Source organism: Clupea harengus, chromosome 3 (genome assembly GCF_900700415.2).
Source record: "Clupea harengus chromosome 3, Ch_v2.0.2, whole genome shotgun sequence".
Taxonomy (NCBI): domain Eukaryota; kingdom Metazoa; phylum Chordata; class Actinopteri; order Clupeiformes; family Clupeidae; genus Clupea; species Clupea harengus.
In genome coordinates this window covers 8,747,297-8,769,442 of record NC_045154.1, presented here as the reverse complement: position 1 = coordinate 8,769,442, position 22,146 = coordinate 8,747,297, and the positions used below count along the sequence as shown (strand labels likewise).

At 44.2% G+C, this 22,146-nt stretch overlaps 1 protein-coding gene across 6 annotated transcripts in view; it reads left to right on the top strand.

Moving 5' to 3' along the window:
- The first annotated feature begins 5,656 nt into the window (after window positions 1-5,656).
- tln2b (talin 2b) overlaps window positions 5,657-22,146 on the top strand; it is a 123,986-nt gene continuing 107,496 nt past the window's right edge. For 3 of the 6 annotated variants that reach the window (XM_031564476.2, XM_031564478.2, XM_031564474.2), the window contains exon 1: window positions 5,657-5,780. The gene's annotated coding sequence lies outside the window, so the exon portion shown is untranslated. The remainder of the gene's footprint in view (window positions 5,781-22,146) is intronic. The other 3 variants (XM_031564480.1, XM_031564477.1, XM_031564479.1) reach the window with 1 other exon arrangement.

Here is a 22,146-nt window from a genome sequence, read left to right as displayed (position 1 = left end):
GTGTCATTCTCTGTGATAAAGTGAGAAATCTGTTCTTGAAGGTGGTTAGTAAACTGTTCGTCTGCTAATAGTGTGGGGTCAAAGCGCCAATGATTGCGTCCAGCTCTACCTACCCCTATTTTAAGTACCATGGACAATGGAGCATGATCTGATATTACAATAGGTTGGTATGTTACAGTTTCCACAGTCGATAACAGTTTTGAGTCCAGTAAAAAATAATCAATACGGGAGTATGACTTATGAACTGGAGAGAAGAAAGAATAGTCCCTCACTGTTGGATGCTTAAGCCTCCATATGTCAACTAGGTTGAGATTGTCAGCCAAAGTATTTAGGCGAATACAGGAGTTTGATTTTTGAAGGGATTTGGAAAACTGTTTATCCAGAAGAGGGTCTAACACGCAGTTAAAGTCCCCCCCTAGTATAATATTAGTACTGGAGATGTCTGGAATCAAATTAAAGACCTTCTGAAAGAAGTCTGGGTCGTCAAAATTAGGTGCATAAAGGTTGACAAGTGTTATTGGCACAGAGTTTAGGGTTCCAGTCACTACTAGAAACCTACCATTGGGGTCATTAATTGTAGAGGACTTAATGAAAGGGACATTTTTTCTAATTAGGATCGCCACCCCCCTAGCTTTAGTAGTAAAATTTGCTTCATACTGTTGGTCTACCCAACTGACCTTAAGTTTACCTTTGGTGGTATGTTTAATGTGTGTTTCCTGCAGAAACATTATGTCTGCAGACAAGGATTTCAGATATGCAAATACTTTAGCACGTTTCATAACATGACCAAGACCCCTCACATTCCAACTGACAAACTTATAGCCACTTCCATGCACCTGAGTTGTAGAATTATGATGTGCTATTATCTAGTTTTGTAAAGCAAAGTAAATATACACTGTCAAGAGAAAAACTAAAGATATATATATCAGCTGGCAAATAAAAATAAAATGAAAATGAAACCCATAACCCACCCCCCTCCCCCCCATAGCCTGGAGACTACCACCGAGGTAGCTCCTGCTGCTGCATGGCATCTCGTGGGCTCTCATGTCTCGAACTCGCAACCCACCAGGCTATAGGTCTGCCCCTTCCTACTTTATAACAGTAACAACAAAACAATAATGTTACAATAAACTCTTTGTTAACACACTACACATTTTAGACGCTACCCCTTCAGATAGTGTTACGGTAAAGCCAATGCCTCAGGAGGCTAATAATAGTAGGTAGAAAAAAAAAGAAAAAAAAAGTTTTAGCCTATTTTTTAAAGTGACAACATATATGCTGATGGCTATAACCACACAAAATATCGTTCACCATAATATCATTCACTTCTAAAGAACCATTAGCGATAACATCAGAAAGGAAAATGTAAGCAGCCAAGGTACAGGCATGACGTTAAGCTTAGTAGACAGTTAGCATAGCAAGCTACATAAAAAAAAACTGCTGTCCACTTTAACTCACGTCTAGTCAGAAACTCACAGATCGTATGGTTGACAGCACACGTTGGATCTCGTCGCCTAAAGTCTGTGATGTGGTATGGCTGTTGAAATCTCTGTATCCATGCTGTCCATCTACTCGTTCGGCCGTGGACGTTTTAACGAAGACACAAGCTCTTGAGCCTCTTGGGGAGAGAATAGCCGTTTCTTGCCTTTATCAAGCGTGACAAACAGCTTAGCTGGGTAGTGCAGAGTAGGTTTGAGGCCAAGGTTGTAGAGATCCTTCATGACATCTCGGTATTCAGATCGCTGATTCAAAACATCCGGACTGTAATCCTCAAAAATATGAATTGGATTGCCACGATACTGGAGTTTACCTCTCATCTTGCGGGATTCACGTATCACCCGATCACGAACTTGGAACTTGTGAAAGCAAATGACAACTGATCGGGGTTTATCCTCTGGTTTTGGCTTAGCGGTGAGGGCACGATGAGCACGGTCTAAATCTGGTGTTGAAGGCAGGACATTTTCCCCCAACACCTCCACCAGTAGCCCAGCAAAGAATTCTGTGGGACGTGAGCCCTCGACTGACTCAGGTAGGCCAATGATACGTATGTTATTCCTTCTGCTACGTCCCTCCAAATCCACCACCTTTGCCTGTAGCTTAGCATTGTCGTTGGCTAGGGCTGAGCAGCTAGTTACCAATTCCCTAATGCTATCGCTGACCGCATTGGCATTGGCCTCAAGAGATAGCAAACGAATGTCCTGGTCATCTACTTTTGATTGCATCGTGTCTAGTTTGGTCTCGAGGGTTGAGAAAGCAGATCTGAATTCAGTCGAAAGGGCCGCTCTATGTTCTTCTAACATGGCGGCTATGGTGTCCATATCAGAACGGCCAGCAGCTACGCTATCCTTGGCAGTAGTGTCTTCCTTTCTTTCTTTATTTCTGCTGTTTTTCGTGGCCATCTTCTCACAGGAACGATTATTAGGCGTTAAAAGTTGTAAGTGAGTATTCGTAGGGTAGGAAAAAGGGGCTAAATTATATACATTTATAAAGTAGGTGGGAGCGTGAAGTAAATGCGTCTACTCCATGTTCACGACGACCGGAACTCACCGATTTTATTTATGACTAATACACTGAATCATTGATAGAGATTTACAAAAGACAAACATAGTCATCTGTGTGACGTATATATCACTAATGAGACTAATATTGGTCTGACAAAGGCATCTGGAAGATGGTTTTTAAATTAAATGAAGTTGATTAAACACAGAGTGGAGTTTAGCAGTTACATAAAAGGTTTCGTTCTTTAATAAGACCAACATTCAGATTGGATGTTAGAAAACACTTTAAAATCTTAGTCATCATCATCCATCATTTTAACTTCACACTGCTTCGCTGCATCTTCTGCAAACAGAATGAGGTACATGCTAACGAGCCTGAGGCTGGCGTTTTCTCAGGAACCTCACCGCACGTCTCAAGGGCACACTCTTGTGGTAGAAAATAGAAAGCCACACAGATGACGTGTCCCTTAACACCACATATGGCATATAAAACCTACTCAACCATGACAGCTTCTTAAATGGCTGCTTATTGTAAAATAAAACAAACCAATTATCAAAAAAACTGCCTCGATCACACCCGCACGCCGTTAAGCTTGTGATATTAAGCCGTCTGCTGTGCTACGAGCAGGCAGGTCCCATGCTTAATTTGTCTGTTAGTGACGTCTGACATCACCTTGCAGTTTTTGTCCGAAAGTGTTAATGTAAAATCATGATCAAAGTTCAAGTGGAGTATTTCTGCTGCTCTTGGGAACAACATTGTTCACCATCTGTTCAGGTTATACATAAGGCATAATGGTGTTTGTCACAGAAAACTAAACATGGCTGTATGTCCAATCAAAGGGGTTTTCTAAGAATCTCTTTCCAGAGACCTACTCAATCAGGTAAGTGCAGTTTTATTAGCAGTAGGTTCTATTGCGGAGCCACATATTTGTATGCAGGAAGAATTGAGAATAAAGGGTTCGAGTCAACAGCCTTCTTTTACTCTCATTCTTCTTACACAGGCATCTGAGGATTTCCCATCAAGCTCCTCAAACAGGTCTACTTATTATAATTTGTGTCAGAACTGATTAGGTTTCTTCTTGTTTATAACTTATGTAGGGTCGAGACTCCCTTGACCAGTTGTTTCACTAAATGCAAATGACCCATGACCTACTAAACCTCATCATAAGTTCCCATGAAAGAGGATCCTGTGACTAGAGGTCAGATTTACACATGACCTTTTTTTCTCTGCACAAATTATTCATGTATGCTCCGCCATACAATTTCAAAGGAGAACGGGGTAAAGAAAGAGAGAGAGAAAGAAAGGAGGGGTGAAGGAGAGAAAGAAGATAAATAAACCAACGACTTTTCCAATGTCATCTTGCTAAACATGACAGAAGGAACGTTTTTGAGTGAAGGTACAATTACTGTCTATTGCCACTAGAGGACAGCATTTGAACATTTATAACACAAAGCCCTGTGTGATTTACATTTCGATTTTAGCTGAGTGGAGCGTGCATTGAATTTACCTGTTCAAATGCATTACCCTTACAAATCCACTGCAAGCCTGGTTGAGACAGCAAAACATGTCATATTCATCATATCAGGGTAAGTGTGTGCCTAACGACAAAATACATTTATTGGGATTAGTGCCATACTCAATTAAATATTTTTTTTGTTACCTGGCTTAATGAATTTCAGTCTTTTAGTTGTCAAATCATGGTTTATCACATGATTTCCACTCTCTCTTTCTGTCTCTTAGTTTGTCTCTCTTTCACATAAAGCCACTGCTCTGACCCACTTGCCTTTATAGCCAGTATGGTTGACAATTCCATAAAATTTGCATCTGCATCTAAGAATAGACTGAAGATGCATGGAGTGTTTTGGGAGAGAGAGAAAGAGAGAGAGAGAGAGAGAGAGAGAGAGAGATGTGAAAAGAATTGAACCAAATCTCATTCAACTGATAATTTGTAATATTCATAATAATCATGACAATTAAGTGTAAACTGTAAGCTCATGACAGTTCTTGGCTTGATGTGTCTCTCACAGGGGACAATACACACCTTAACACAAACTCACTCACACACAGAGAGAGAGAGAGATAGATAGAGAGAGATAGATAGAGAGATAGAGAGAGATAGAGAGAGAGAGAGAGAGAGAGAGAGAGAGAGATGTAATTCCAGTCCCCTTGTAATATAAGGACCATGAAGAAAACCAATGCCAGTCTTTGAGAATGTGAGGCTCTCTTACATTTTGGACATTTAGACATTCTGTATGTGTGTGTGTCTGTGTGTTTGTGTGCCTGCTGTCTACTTGCATAGACTTCATGAAGTGTACTGCGACTCACCCTCCAGGTAACATTGTTTCAATTAGGTACACAGTAGAGACATAGACAAGCAGACACCAACAAGTACACAAGGACGTAAGTGGTCATCCCAGAAAGCATGTGACACTGGAACATATCCACAAGATTCGCTTCGGATCAAAGCCTGGGCTGACCATTCAGCAATAAGCTACTATAAACGACCTCACTGCAATAAGGCTGTTTTATGAACATGAAGCTAATAAAGTTATTGGTTGAATGCTTCTATGATCCATATAAGCCATGTATATTTATGAGCAGTCTTGTGTTCTGTTTAGTGCAACAGCCTACAGCCTATGTAAGCCTACATGTCAGTTAGTGTAGGATACCTCCTGGGATATAGATAATGTGTCACTGCCAGAGTATATCGGTTCTGCTGGAACAGTAGTTTCAAAGGTTTTAAAACCAGTCTCAAATAGGCTTGGCTCTGAACAAACATAATGTTTACACACAAGAGTGGTGCAAATTCTGATGATCAAGGAGAGTTTTTTTTAGGCTATTTTAATTTGTTCAAATGATAGAGCAAACACTAGACATGATACTATGGCGGGGTTAGTTATTGTTGAGCTCCAACACATTACATAATCTTTTAGAGAATCAATACTGACCTACTGTTTATTTTCAAAGGCACTCTGATATTAATAAATCAGACAGCCCTTTGAACCTTCCTTCCATTGCTGCAGGGAAGAGCCTGCGTATCTCAGGCGAGGGTTTAATGAATTTCGTGAAATATATACCCGACCCGATTTTGAAGATGTCAGGGCATCTGGCCTATTGACTTTGCTGTGTGCATAAATTAATTGCTTTGGTAAGTGTATTGGTTGCAGAGCCTACGCTGTTCCTCCAACGAGGAGGGAGGAGCTTCGCGGCATAGAGGCAGAACTGCAGACCGCTGCCTGAACATCAAGTCATCACCCATGCACCAGAGTAGTGGATTTCAGGTAGGAATTACAATCTTCTACCGGCTGTTTTGGACACGTTTCCCCCACTGTCGTCGACTATTCTTGTCGATATTGCACTGTAGGCTAATGATACAGAGAACCATTCGTCTGGTGTTCTTAGTAAACCCGTTTAGGCACCGATGGTCATAGCGATACACGCAGTCGGCGTGCTCCCTGGATTGGAGCGAATGAATGGGTTTGGTCTCCAGCAGCAGCGTCTTGTAAAATCTGTTTAGGTGCTCTAATTTTGTTACCACCTAGTAAGGCTTTTTGTTACTATAGCCATCTGCAATTGTTACAGACATGTTATTTGCATTTTGCCTGTTGATTCATTTCTCATCGATCGCGGCTATGTTAACAAGAAACTGGGGCTTGTTGCTAAATTAAAAACAGAGGACGTGGTTATAACGTTACCCCCTGTTGAAGTCCTACTTTATGAGGACCAAGTACTCGGACAGCTCTTTGAACTACTGATGAAACCTCGTCGATGTCTAGGAACATGGTCGGGAATAACCAGAATAAAACCAATGGATGCCAAGTTCGGCAAGATAGACATTGATGTATGTTTTGATCATCTGAAGACAACGGCAGCCTCTATCATAGAAAATCGCTGGGGTCATTGGTAAAAGGCGAAATTTGAAGCCGCCATATTTTAATGCTATGTCCGATAACATCCACATTGTTAGTTGTCTATCAGATAGGCTATGTCCTTATAATTAGTGTAGCATCACAGCTATTCGCATGTTATTCCATGTATTTAGTCGCGAGTGGAATTTCGGGGTATATTCTAGTGTCCTCCTTACCGTATCCTTTCCTTCGCCTGCTGGAGTGGACATAAACACGTGCTTAATTATTAATAGCCTGTATCAATGTCGACTAATTCCGTATCTTAACAGTCCTATGCTTAACCTCAACTGTACCGTTATGATGTCCAAATGTAGCCTGTAGTACCACGATTGTGGCTTTATTGCAAACTCGCATATTTACCATCAGCATAGGATACACACGCCTCTTCATGGCGGACGCCCTTGTTCTCTAATTACCTTTAATAGATTATATGAACAGATCAAACAGATGCTGCTAACTAGTGCAGTTGAGTCAGGCGAAATTCAAAACAACTTTTGCAGTTTTGACAGGTTTAGGCTGACATACAGTCACCTAAACATACAGCACGAGTCGTGAGCTGTCGCAGAGGTATCACTCCGATATATGCTATAGTTGCAATGGACAAGGGGAGAGTGTCCACTTCGGATTAGTGACATGAATCCTTGAACATTTCAAATCCGAGGAAATTAAGCCCTCGGTTGATACAGACGCTCGGTTTTTACGTTGTTTTCCCCAAGCTGCGCACACATTTGCTGCCACACCCCTTGAGAAATAAGCATCCGAGGCCCGTCGCGGATGAATGAAACGCGTTTGAGGGAGAAATGTGCGAGTCGATTGAGAAGTCCCATCTCCTCTGTCAGTAACCTGAGGCCGCTGAACGCTAGAATGGAAGAATCGTTGAGAGATATTTCCCTCCTGTTTTAACGAGACGTTTTTGGCGACAAGAGGACCCTTAGCTCTAAATGCGATCAATAGTACTTGATTTAATAAGTCCAGCCAATCAATGCCGGGGCGAAGTGAAATCAGGGAGGAGGATTTCACCTTCGATCTTTCCCAGGGACAGTTGCACCTGCAATGCCTTTAATCTAGTTTAATGAAGAGGTTCTTATGAAACGTAATCCTGTGTATCATTGGTCCCCTCTGTAGGTGACTTCAGAATCTGATGTTTATTTCAGGAGACCTCAAGTAGGTGGACAATGTTCTGACTTGAGGAGTAGACAAGTTCTGTCCAACGAACAGTTGGACAGTAGGCTGTTTGAAGAGGTGAGGCTCAGTCAAACAGTTCCACAAACCGTGAAAGATTCTCATCAAACAAAAGAACGGGACCATGCAAAGTTCTGTGAGACAAATGTACTGAGCATGCAGCCTGCTGTAAGGCGAGCAGGAAGTTAGCTGCTGAGTATGACCGGAAGAGACAGATGTTGACATTGTTCTTGTCCTGTAGTGAGCTCTTTTGGCAGCTTGATGTGCTTAGGTAAATGGACCTTAAAGTTCCATATCAGCTGTTTTTTCCCCCTCCAAAATACAGATGGACAGGCACTGATGTATATCATGTTGTTGTTATTGGGAGAAGGAATTATGGTGTTCGTTATCTTTGCATGTATAAGCAACGTCCGTTATTTTAGTTCGCTTTCACTTAATGACCCGTCAGTTCAATGTCAGACTTGTTTTTCTTTATTGCCACCCCCCTCACCTCTCTGCCCATAATTAGTATGGTGTATATTTGCTTTAACACCCTTAGCCATGCCATGATTCTTACCCATGATAACATATAGAGCCTAGAACCTATGCTCAGGGTTCAAGTAGCAGTAACTCCATTCACACACATGACTGGGATGTTCTGCTCCACCGGGCACTGGGGCAGAAGCTCTTTAGTATTCTCTAGTACTGGGGGTGACTGTCACACAAACCCCCCTAAAGCCCTATGAAGTCTGCCTTGACATGTGCCAGAAGTGATAAAGGCAGACGACATGAAAAGATCCGGTGGGAGTTTCGATATGAATTCTTCATACGCTGCAGTTGCATGATGGGTAGCTCTGCTAAGCTCGGCCCAGAGGCATGTGGGAGAGATGACTTTGCCTTTTAATTCCGTTGCCTCGTAGGCTGGAAATCATAAGTTTGGGTTCAAAGGTCTGTCATCAGAATTTGTAATTTAGTCTTATTTGACCTTTGCCTGGTTCTGATTTCTGAGAATCAGAGAGAGTGAGAGAGTGAGGAAGGAGTCTTATTCAAGTCTGGCTCTTTCTTTTTTAAACTGATGGCTGTATGCCCATGTGTGGTATCACACTTGGCTGGCGTCCAATCACTTCCACGTGGTAAAGTTCATACCCACACCCTTAAAGTAAGGGGGGAAGAGGGGCGTTGGGGGTCACCAAACTAACATTAATCCTCCTAACTTGTCCCTCACCAAACGAAGAACATGATGACCCCTACCACCCCCACCCCCCCTCAAGCTGAGCAGCGTCTCTCCACCCACTCGCCCATATGCAGGGTTATAATTAGCCCGCAGCACAGCCGAGTGTCACAGGCCTAGATGCGGCAGTTCTCTTGCCAACAGCAACTGATAAAATCCTACGGTTCCGCTGACATGCTCCGCTAGCGAAATGCCAAGTGCTGCGAAGTGGGGTGTAGAATTATCTGTTTCCTGATATTACCTCAACAAAGAATTAGAATAGGTGGTATCAGAATCAGCCATCAAATTAGTCCACAACCTCACCCCTCCCTCGGTGCTCTCTGATATGTTCACATGTGCTCAAGAGAGTCAGGGGATACTGCCAGATCCGCTTTCTTTTGCAATTCAAATCTGGGAATGGCTGCAGACCGGATAATGCTCACAATTGTTGCTCATTCTTAGATGGACTTTTGTTCAACTCTTTTGAATATGCAGCAGAATATGAGACTATGTAAATGCTCTTGTTGGGCCTCACTGGACTCTCTGTGTGCGTGGAGAATGAATGGCCTGGTATGGGCTGTGAGGTTGTGTCTGATTGCCTCAGCGGTTGCGTCACTTGGCATGGCTGGGTGTTTGTGCTGTGCTTTCCTCAAACTCACAGGTGTGTGTGTGTGTGTGTGTGTGTGTGTGTGTGTGTGTGTGTGTGTGTGTGTGTGTGTGTGTGTGTGTGTGTGTGTGTGTGTGTGTGTGTGTGTGTGTGTGTGTGTGTGTGTGTGTGTGTGTGTGTGTGTGTGTGTGTGTGTGTGTGTGTGTGTGAGAGAGAGAGAGAGGAATGGACAGACATGGCTCATGAACACACATGCGGATCAGATGTGTGGCATTAATCCTTAATGTGAAAGTATCGGGGCAGTGTGGGGATCATGACTTAAATTAAAATACATGTTTGATAATATTACTTCAAGCTTTACCACATGTGTCCTTTTGAGGGATAAAGAATATGACCATGCTGGTTGAAAATGTTACTGTAGTGAAAATCCCTCCAAAAAAGGCTGTTAGTTTCTAAATCTTACTTTTGGACTTTTGTGTGTAAACACATGTTTACCTGACCGCTACTCTACCCCATGATCGGTCCTGTGTGTGTAACATCTACACTGACAGGCCTAGCACACTGGGGTGAGGATGCCCCTGACAGGCCCTGAGGAGGCGCTGGGGCTCTTCGGCGGGCGTCGGGGATGCATTCAGAGGATGGGTGGAATGCCCTTCCCTTTGTGGCGGAGCCGCTCGACACCCTGGAGGTCAGGCCGTAGTGCGGCTCATCCAGCCTGGACGTCCTCCAGTTCACGCTAGGGCTGAACGATTTAGGAAAATAATCTATTTGCGATTTTTTACCAAAATATTGCGATTGCGATTCGATATGCTTTTTTTCCCAACAAAACGTAATGAATGATTTAAATATGACCAACACAATATTAGATACATTTAGTGTAAAATATTCTTTCCCACATTTTACATTTTTATTTAACTGCTCATTACAGAAACAAGAACAACAAATCGGTGGCTTTGCCACTGTGCATTTAAGTAATTTAAAAAAAGTAATTTTAAGTATAAACACTAGGCATGCACTTTTTAAACACTGTGTGCAAAAAGTACCATCTTAAAAAAAAAAAAAAAAAAATATTTAAATTTTTTTTTTTTTTGTGACCACGTTTTTTAATCGCAAACATTGCGGTTAGAAAATCGCGTTCTATCATACCGCGATTAAATCGCAAATGCAATTAATCGTTCAGCCCTAGTTCACGCTGCTCTGTTTCACCTGCCTCGACCGCTGCTTCAGCAATTGTTCTTATCCCCCCACCCCACTTTTTAAACATGTGTCTAGTCAAACTCATGAGAGCTCAGTAGTACGTAATATGATAAGGTAATTACAGTAAGTGATATCGGCTTACCTCTTATTGTAATTTCCATTCATTATTCTCTGAGAGCTTGAGTAATTAAAATGAACACCCTCTAAATGTGTTGGACATTGTCTTTCCCTGGTCGCGAGCTGGCCTTTAAGGAGGGCCATTATCGAAATGACTTGGATTATGTGAAGCCATCAAGTCATGTATTTTAGCAAGTCCCCCGTCTCCACAGCGCTGTCTCTGAGAATGTTTCGTGTTCAACACAAGGCGGTTATTGTTTTGGTCTGAACGGCAAAACGAAATGACAGCTGGCTGATTGGATAGGCTTTGAATCCTTAATTGACGTACTTGTGGCATTTGCTCGGGTGTTCTCACAATGCTTGTACTCAGCCTTGGCATCGCATCAGTTTTATCATGTGTTGACAGCTGCGACCATATACATTGCGTTAGATTTTATTCCGTCAGTTTCTTTTTTCTGTTGCCTTTTGAGGTCAGGGGCATCAATGTGCAGTGTTAGATTTCCAGAAAGGGTCAGAGGGACCCAGGTAGTGTTTCACTGGCAGTTAACCACTGCTCCTCGACCCTTGCTTTTCATAGCCTCAAAAATGGGGTGTGAATTCTCTCCTCTCTAATGGCATGCCTTCGTTTCAGAGACATAATTGGGTTTTGTAGTTAAAAAAAAAAAAAAACTGGAATCACTGCCGTCTGCACACAGCAAAGCGTCCTCGTCTCCATGAAGGATAATGCATTTTAAAATGTGCCCAAAAACCATGTGATTTCGCTAACTCAATCTCGGCAGTCAGTCGCCCTGTTGAAAATTGAGGCTAATAGGTTGGTTACTTGGTGACCTGGATTTGATGGAGGGTGAAAAAAACTTTTGAGGAAGGCTTGAGCTTTCATTCTCTAGAAAATTGCAGTTGCCTTTTTTTGTAATGAGGAGCCACGGTAAAAAAGGCTGTCGCCTAACGTCAGGGTACCTCATGTGACATGTCTAGCATACTCTGGTGTTGCTAGGGAATTTATTTTGGCTGGAAATGGTTTGGGTTTGGCTTGAAGTGAAGTAGGTAAAGGAGGTCATAAAGATTTTTTGGTTCCATATTGTCCATTTGCACAGCACTAGTACTTCATTGTTATAGCTCTGCTTTGGTGGTGTGTGTGTGTGTAGGGGTGTGTGTGTGTAGGGGTGTGTGTGTGTGTAGGGGTGTGTGTGTGTGTAGGGGTGTGGGTGTGTAGGGGTGTGTACGTATTTGTTGAGTCAGTTAGAGTCTTTGTTTCCCTCAAATTCATTAGAAAGTGATTTCCCCTCTGTGGTGGCACGTTGTTCCATCACCCGAAATAACATTCCCAGTTTGGAATTCCCCAGGAAATGTTTAGCAGTGGGGAGTGGGAACCAAGGGGGTCCGGAGCCATCGGAGAGAGTGATAGTGTGTTTGTATTTAACCATCACTGCTAATGTGCAAGGGTGAGTGTTTGTTTGTCTGTGTATGTGTTTTTGTCTCACTCTGTGCAAGAGGGTGGGGCGCGCTGTGACACACACACACACACACACACACACTGCTGCTGCTCTTAGAAGGCTTCCCATGTTCCCCCATGGAGTCTCTTGCCGGTCTGGTCCACATCTTCGTGTGTGTGTGTGTGTGTGTGTGTGTGTGTGTGTGTGTGTGTGTGTGTGTGTGTGTGTGTGTGTGTGTGTGTGTGTGTGTGTGTGTGTGATTGTGCCACTCCTCTCCTCCCACCCCCGACTCCTCTCGCAGCTCTCCTAGAGAACAGGCTGTCCTAAAAATGGCACAGTGAGCTATAGGCAACTGCAGCAGAGTCCAGGAGGATTCATCGTTTGCATTTTGCGCTCATGGAAAATGGATGTGGATTATCCTAGAGTGTATCGGAAAGCTGAATACTGAAAGGACCCTGGACAGGTACAGCTCCAGAGAGTGGCAGTCATGCCTACATCTTTGTAATTGTATGAAGGGAGTATGTGTGTGTCCGAGAGAGTGTGTGTGTTTGTGAGGTTTGCTGGACAGGTGCATGGCCGGTGTGTGTATAATCTTGGATATGGTTTTTAATAGCAGCGTTCCCCTTCAGCTCATCCCTCATCAGAGCCGTAAAACGAGACTAGATGACCAAATCCACCCATGACGGTCCCCTCAGGGGGCCCAGAGAGTAACCACACCTTCATACTCACTTTCTCCCCTCTCTTCTTCTTCTCTCCCTCTGCTATGCAATTTCTCTCTCTTTTTTCTCTCCTCTCTCTCTATATTTGTCTATCTATCTATCTATCTTTAGCTCTATATATTCACCACCAGCAAACTAGAAAGACTTCATCTTATTTTACAACTCATATTCACTTCTTGTGAGCAATCCAAAATAAAAAGAACAAAAAAAAGCACCATTTTCTATAATATAGGTGGAAATCGGATATATGTATCTATCTATCTATCTATCTATCTATCTATCTCTCTGACTTCCACCTATATATATGTCTCTCTCTCAATTCAGTTCAGTTCAATTCATCTTTATTGACATAACAGTACAATATACAGTGTTGCCAAAGCAAGAAATCACGTGGTTCTCTTTCTCTCTCTCACTCACTCACTCTGTCCTCGTTCTTCTCTCACTTAATCCTTGCCCTCTTATCTTTTATCTCTTGTCTTCTTTCTGTCTCCCTCTTTCTCTGTTCTCTCTCTTCCCTCTCTTCACCCTCTCCCTTTTCTCATTCTGACTCTTCTTTTCTCCTTTCTCTTTCTCTCTTCTTCCCCCCCTTTCTCTGCTGGGTCCTGTGCAACTTTTCCGAAATGATCTAAGTGTGCTAAAAGAGGTGAACCGCGCCGGAACATGGTGTTTGTTCACGTCCCGCCACAGGGGAGGGAATGACTCGGCCGACCCGCGCTCATTGTTGGGGCTCATTCGTTCCTCTGCCACGACTTTCCCTCGCTCCGTCTCTCATTTCCTCTCTCCCTGAGCCAAAGCCTCTTGCAGGGGAGCCGCCGCTGGTGGAGTCGGAAGTCAGCACAATAAAAGGGAAGACCAGCGGAGTTCTGGGAGTGGATGGAGAAGTTATGAAGTGATTAAACCTGTGCTGAGGACTGCATTGTGTATCTTTCTCTCTCTCTCTCTCTCCCACTCTTTTTCTTTCTCTCTCTTTCTCTCATTTGTTCTCTGGCTTTTTCATTTCAATTCAATTTAGAGTTGCTTTACTAGCATTTTGGTTTCATACACAGTGTTACCAAAGCTATACTGAGAATGATGATAACACAATAGAACACCAATAATTATTTTTTCTTTCTCTGTCTCTCCCTCTCTCTCTTTCTTTCTTTTCGTCTTGTTCTTTGAGGCCTTCTCTGGCTCTGCTCTCTGTTGTCCATGCACAGATGTGCTGGGGCTGCCAAGAGGTGGGCCCTCTTACTGTGCCACAGCGCAAACACTTCTCGCTCAGGAAGTGTGTTAAGTGTTTTATTAGGCTGGGAATGCTTCTGATTAAAAAAATGACTCTGGCAGCGTCCTCTGACCATTTACATTCCTCTAAAGTGTGTGTGTGTTACAGTGAAGATGGTCTTCTGTTGTTAAAGTGAAAATTGATACACTATGTCAGCAGCGCCTCGTGATTTATTTGTTTGTTGCCTTCCATTGTACCATGACATGTTTTATTATGGTAATCACGCCAGCTTCATCAGTCCCACCCAAAAGCACTGTATCCTTTTGTTATACTTTGATTGGGAGCAATAGATCAGACTTACTGACAGGGTTTGTCTGCTGCCTACTGCTGAGATGGAGCCGGGATTGAAAAACACAAAGCCGTGCCCGTGTTTTACAGTGAGCAGGGAATGAACTGATGCTGATGTTAGCCCTGGGTAAGGGATTAGCGGCGGGCTCGCGCAGTGGTGTGCTGAGCAGGAGGGTTAAAAGCACGCAGACCTGGGAGGTGTGTGTTGTGTAGGGAGGGGATCCGGCTGTGGCAGCTCTGAGAATTAGGTCAGTGTACTGCAGTAGGGTGGTGGGGCTGGGAGCTGTAGAGCAGTGGTACATGCAGCATGCGTGCGTGCGTGCGTTCCAGCATGACTGCCTGGCTGCATCTCTGCTCCTTCACATCTGCAAACAGGCCCAATCGCAGTCATCAGGGCTGGACACGTGCCTGAAGGGATGGTGGCTAAATGGCTATTGATTTAAGTGGTGTCAGCATTAGCTAAACCGCACAAGGCGAGTGTCTAAGGCTGGCTTGTGCAGTCATCCAATCCATTTTAGCTGCCCAATTGTCCTTGTCGTTTTTTTTTTTTTTTTTTTTTTTTTTACGGCAGCAGAACTAAGGGTCTGGATTAAGATGAGCAGTTTTGACAACCAAATGCACTTTCATGATTTAATTTTAAAATGACCTTTCCATAACCCTTCCACCATGTTATGACTCTACTTATGTAGTGTTCATTGTTACCAATGGTTTTATCCACAGCCAGTGTTCATCAGGACCTAAATAGTCTTAAGGAGCCCAGGGCCTTACGAACCTGTTTCTTTGGCAGTGTTTGCCATGCTTCCCTGATTTGGCTGTGGGTGCTGGAATGCCAGTGAATCTAGCCAGATTGGTTCCCTCATGCACGGCACAAATTAATGCCACCAGTGAATAATCCTTATCAGTACTGCGATGATCGATAAATGCTGCTCATCTGTGGGGTGGCACGCTGGCCTGAGGGCATAATACTTGATTGATTGATTTATTTATTTATTTATTTATTGAGGACTAGCTCGCTTGACCAGGCATGCTCTGTTCATCTTCTTTCGGCTGAAGCTGGAAGGGTACCTCAGGTGTCTGCTTACAGTTTCACTGAATCCAAAGCAAAATAAAAGCAAGTCAACCCAAACAGGCCAGTTGCCAGTGATATGCAGGGCCAGTCCAGGGTTGCACATATAGTGTGCACGCACACACACACGCGCGCGCACAAACAAACAAATAATATAGCCTATATGATGAAAATACTCGAGGCTCTCCGTATTTCTCTGCTGCCTGTTTGTTTCTGTTTGCTAACAGGAGCGTCTGTCTGTGTGTGAATGATTGTTTTCCAAATGGCTCAAAAAATGGATTTCTTTGACCCTGTGTGCTGTTAGTTGATTAACTGTTTTTCAGAAGAGTGATTCGATTATGTGCTCATGCATGATAATGATTATAATAATAATTCTGCTGTGTGTGTGTGTGTGTGTGTGTGTGTGTTATTGCGTATGTCCAGAGTTGAAGCCATTCCAGGTCCACCCAGTTCTCAGGTAATAATGGCCCAGACTATAATGACTATGAGATGTGAGGAGAGCTCACGTACTGTCTCACCTGGGGCTAAAGTGTGTATGATTAAGTTTTTGGGCTGATGAAATCTTATTCCCCATTTTCCTTTTATCTGCCGCAGCTTGGCCCAGGCCTTGGAGGCAGGGAAGCTTTGCCTGCTGCTAAATTGAGTTATGACATTAAAATAAATTGAACCCCAGACGATGTTCTTTTGATTCTGACTGTGTTCTATTATTATGAATGCCCAAGTGGAATTCCTGTGAACAGTACCTGAAGATGATTGTGATGATGTTTAAAAATGGAAATGCATGTGATTAAACTTTAGAGATGTATGGGGTTGCTACCTTAGTCTTTTGTGTCATGAATGAAACGACTCAATTCAGAGAGACTGCATATATCTAGTTATCTAGCCTCCACTGTATTGTCTTTTTGTGTGACTGGAGTTATTGTTGGTCTGCATTGTGTAGGGTTTTTTTTTTTTTGTTAAGAGATTGTATGTTCTCATCTCATCCCTATCTCACTGAGCAAAACAAGCATGATGTGACGGTTAGTCTTTCGGGTGAACTCCAGGGCCAGAGAGCTGAAAGAGAGGAGATCTGTAACAGGGTCAGTGCTGAGGGGCCCAGTAGGCCCTAGAGACCTGAGGATGCCCTAGGCGGGGAGCTGCATTCTAATCGGCACTAAAGGTTTTACTGTGTGGAGGGTGTTGATTTGCCCCATGTGAGGGGGAGTTTCCTGTATGTTAGATGAAAGGCTATCTTCTGGGAAAAGGCATGGAGAGGGAACCATGGGAAATAGGAGTTATCTATCGTCCTCTTCACCCTCCTTATCCCACTGGGGAAATTGATTATCCAGCCCAGATCATGAGCTGTGCTATTGTCAACTGTCTCGTTGGTCTCACCGTCTCAACGGTCTCACACAGGGCACACAGTGGCGCCTGCACACATTTGGTGTAGGTAAATGAGTGGTGTAGTGAGCGCCGCCTCAAATGTAATCAGTGTTGGTGTTGGCGCCCCCGGGCAGTGGCATTTAGTCTATGGCTGCCTTTGCCTGGCATTGCAATTTGTCAAAGCCCCATTTCCTCCAGTGTTAAGTTACGATTACAGCATACTCTGCAGAAGCACCTGGCCTTTGTTTGCCGTGGTTCCATCTGAATCATTACCCCCACATTTACTCTCTCTCTGCGCATACACACACACACACACACTACAATGGTCTATTCTGCTCTTCCTCCCACGGCCTCCTGATGTTCCTCTATTCCTTTTAAGAGCCTCGGCTGGTGTTTTCCCTTTTTTTTTTTTTTTTTTTTTTTTTTTTTTTTTTTTTTTATTGCCATGGATTTTTTAATGTCATGTGACATGTTCCCTCAGGGGAATGGGTTCAAGATTGTCACGTGTAGGCAGGCACTGTGTGTGTGTGTGTTTGAGTGAGTGAGTGTGTGAGTGGGTGTGCATGCGCACTCAGCCTATTATGTGGGGCTTTTATTATTATTTCTCTCTAAGAACACAGAGCGTGTTTGCTGTACGGGAGGTCACCGCTTCTCTGCCCCTCTGGAGCATTACGAGCGTCACTCGGCGTGGCATACCCAGGGAGCTGTCCAATCACACCGCTTAGGCGGGGCCCCTGCCGGCAGGGTCTCGCCGTAGAGTGGGGATGTAATAACGACTGCCCCCGCCTAAGAGGTTTAGCCAGTATGCAGGTTGTGTGTTGACAAGCAGATTAGTTTAGATAAAAAAAAAATGAGAATTGTACCATTGCATTTTCAGCTATTGTGTGGAGAGCTGGCTCTAGTTCTGCATCTTCAATGAACTGTGTAGTACTGAACCAGCATGAATGATTAGCCCTCTTTTTATCAGTTTCAATGGATTGATGCTATTTTAGGTTACAGTAAAGCATCTGAGCTGCCGTCACTTGGGCAAAGCACAAAGCAGATCCCTCTGACGAGCACAGCCCAAGGCGAGGACATGCTGATCACACCACCTCAGACAGCTAGTGGAACAGGAGGGTGTTCTCTCCCTCTCTCTCTCTCTCTCTCTCTCTCTCTCTCTCTCTCTCTCTCTCTCTCTCTCTCTCTCTACAGGAACAGAAATCAGTTGTTATAAATCTAACCCTGATTCATACATCCACCATCTCCCTAAACAAGCCCACGGTGTTTACCATCCATCAGAGAGGTTAATGTGCTGTGATTGTGGCAGGTTTGAGGTTAACCAGATTGCAGCTGATTAAGGAAGTGTCTGGCCCAGAGTTGGCTGGCATCTGTCTAGTGATCTCTGTATTGTGTGTTTGTTTGTGTGTGTGGGGTGAGGAGAGGAGATGGAGGCCAGGCTAGCATAGAGAGCAGTGGGAATAGTGCTGCTGTCTTCTGCTGAGCCTCTCTGCAGAACGCTGAGCTAGCAGAAGCTGCAGCAGCAATCACACACTCCCCTTCCGTCACATACATATACACACACACACACACACACACACACTCTGCCCCACCTAGTGTCCGCTCTCTCTCTCTCTCTCTTTTTCTTTCTCTCTCTCTCTGTATCACTCTTTCTTTCATCTTTCTCTTTCACTCTTTCTTTCGCATTATGTTGCTCTTTCATGTCACATAAATCATTAGCTCCTCTTTCACATCTTTCTTACTCTTTCTCTTTCCCTCTGCCTCTCTTTCTCTTCCTATCCATCTCTGATTCTGCTTGATTTTGCTCTATCCTATCCCCCTCACTCTCTCTACCTGTCCTCACCCTCTTATTGTAATCCCCACCTGTGACCGGGCCAGGTCTGGCCTGGACGTGGATCAGATCTGTTCTGAAGTCAAAAGCTGTCTCCTGCTTTGCCTGTCAGCCCCTTCGTTTGGTTCGGCTGGTTTAAAGTGAGTTAGTATTGAGCGGCTCTGTTGTGTGCCCTGGCCTGTGGGACTGCCTTGTGAGCGCAGCGCTCCTCTGCACACAGGGTTAATGCGACCTTCTGCTGGGGTTCTCCCTGACTGCACGTGTAGTCAAACTGCTAATCAGGATATGTGGCGGGCGGTAGGTTTCCTTTTTAGTGTGTGTGTTCGTATATTGATTGTGTGTGTGTGTGTGTGTGTGTGTGTGTGTGTGTGTGTGTGTGTGTGATTTGCTGTGTATGTGTTGTGTGTGAGGTTTCCATTTGCCTATATGCAAACTGACGTATGTGTCTGTATTGGTATTGGTGTGTGTGTGTGTACACTGCTGTTTGTTTGAGTCGTGCTCTCAGAGTGACTGGCACATAGCGCCCGGCACACAACTTTCCAGTCTCTAAATAATGACTTTAGGCAGGACTCGAACCTGGGTCCGCGTGTAACATGTCACTGATTCCACTACGGTCTTGGCCCTTGCCTGGGCCGTGTTCGACCCGGAGACGGGGGCTATGGAAAACCTGTCCCTGGGTGGAACCTCCAGCCTCTTCTCATCAGGCTGGATAATTAGTGGCAGTGCCATGCTCTTGTTTATATCCTTGTGAAACATTGTGCTTGTAAAAAAATCTGTGAGCTGAAAATCCTGGAGCTAGTTTCTTTTTTTAATACACAGTCTTTTCATTTCGATGTGTTTTGTCTTTTACATACATATATACATATATATTTAAATGATTTAGAAAGTGATTCATGGAATAACTTGTAAAAACTATTCGTACATTTGTAAGGATTCAAAGAGTGAGGGGTAGCTGCATTTACTCAAATGGCTGTATGATGAAAAAAATGGTGTTTCCTAGAACTCAGCTGGTAGTGCAAGGTGCTAACATCACACTATAAATCCAATTGACTGGAAGCACACACAACACACACACACAACACACACACACACACACTGATATCATGCATACCATATCACTGGTTTAGGATAAAAGCACTTGTAAAAATGAAGAAATGCAAATAAATGTAGATAGTGTTAGTTAGTTAGTTAGTGGTAGTTGGTCAACTTCAGTGGCAGGTAATTGTTGTGTCAACCCTTATACTGCATACTCACTTCTGAATATGGTGTGTGTGTGCGCCAGGCTGCAGGGCACCTCTGAGGAATGAGAGAAGCCCGAGCACAAGCTGCACTAGAGCCAGAGCACTCGAGCTCCGGTGCTGATTGAACTGCCCCGTGGGCTGCACTCGCATTGTCCTCCATAATGGCAGCTTATCCAGTTACAGGACAGCCCTGCCTCTCCACTCTGCCGACTGTTTCCCCCCTGACGGCTGTTTCGTTGGGACATCTGAGAGCATGCGCTTTTGTCCAAAAATAAATAGAAAACTACACGACTGGAGTGACGTGTGTGTGTGTGTGTGTGTCCTCTCTATCTATCTATCTATCTCTCTCTCTCTCTCTCTCTCTCTCTCTCTCTCTCTCTCTCTCTCTCTCTCTCTCTCTCTCTCTCTCTCTCTCTCTCTTACGGTGTGAAAAAACAAATATGGCCATATCAAGCACATATTTGTTCCCAGGTCTTAAAATGATTGGACAAGATGGCGTTAGCCAGGAGGAGGGCGATGGGGATGTTATTGCTGGGGACAGGTGCTTATGCCTGTAGGCTAGCGCTAACCTTATTTACATTATCATGTCCCAGACCTCTGTTTCGCTCTCTCCCTCCCTGCCTGCCTCTATCTGCTCCTTAGTCGCAACCTCCGTACTGTCTAAACAAACGTATGGTACATGTTTACATTTCCCTGGTGAAGCATAGTGAGACTGTCCCCAGCACAGAGGGGAAGGGATATACATGGAAGGAAAGCAGGGGTGTGTGTGTGTGTGTGTGTGTGTGTGTGTGTGTGAGCGCACCACCACCATGACAAAAACTATACGATTTCATGTATTTCTAGGCCCAATTGCTAAAGTGATCATGTGCATGCCTGCACCCTCTTTTGCTTTTTTGTGCATCTTGAATATGAGATGCCGTTCTCTGCAGTGGTAGGCTGGGAACAATGAGATGGCTTTCTTTGAAACCTCACTCTCTTCTCTCACTTTCTTTTCCCCTCTTTTTTCCATTCTCTCTCTTTCTCTCTCCACCTTCTCCTCCCTCCTTCTCTCCCTCTCTCCCTCTCTATGTGTCTTTCTAATTATCTCTCTCTCTTCTTAGCGCTCTCTCTCTCTCTCTCTCTCTCTCTTTCCCCCACATGTGGAATGTGAACAGAGCGTAATTCCCCAGGGATCTCTCCACTCCACCCATCTATCTGTGCAGAGAAAGTGAGGGTGGTTTTCTAGGCAAACGCAAGGAGCCCCCCTGTCATAAGAGCAGTGCAGATCTATTAATAGGCTTTGAGTATGAATGCGCTTTTAAGAATTAAAAGCACAGAGCTTATAGGGACCGAGCCCTGCTGTTCTGGTAAGGCGATCTTATTTGTTCCCTCGTGTAACGTGTGATAAGTCATGAGACTATCAAAGGAGAGACAAGCAGGATGGCTATCTGCGAAGTACATCTATGTGCTGGCGTTAATCCATCCCAACTTTGGAAAGCCCCCCCCCCCACCCCCTTTCCCCCTTGCTAAAAGCAGTCAGCAGTGAGGTCTGTATTTGGCTCGAGTGCTTTTTTTGTGCAGCTCATTGTATCCTCAATCCAGATGTCATTTTATATTGTATGATTCATGCATTGAAATTCCTTCCAATCACCAAACCGTCCCCCCTTCTTTCCCCTCGGTCCCTTGCCCTCTCCACTGCACTAATGAGGTTTCTAATCACATGGCAGGCCTTTGGAGGAAATTAAGTATATCTAATAAGGATTCTAGAGATGTTAAGATTGGATCAAAAGGTCCTTTCAACAGAAAAGGTCTTCCTCAACGTACAGTATTCACTGTATGCAGCAGCTGACAACCCTTTTATACACTGTAGAGAGAGTGTGTGTGTGTGTGTGTGTGTGTGTGTGTGTGTCCACCCGTTTAGCATAAATGGACAGTAACCAATAGTACTGTACTGTGTTTAGAATGCTAGTCCATAAAGCCCCGGTTGACTATGCCAACAGACTTACAGTAAGTCATTGGCAGTTAACAGTAAGCACACAGAGGGCCTTAGAGAGCAAATCCCATTTTTAAACGTGGCCATTGAAAGCGTCAGGGAGCACCTGCCCCCGGACGGCCAAGCACAGGGGCCGAGCGGGGGCCATGTGCCGCACCCCAAAATAGCCGGATGAATGGGATGCCAGGAGCTGCCGGCTTCCTCGTCCGCTTCTACAGGGGGGGCATGGAAATGCAGCACGTAGGTTTAAAATGATACCCCATTAACTCCTAACAGT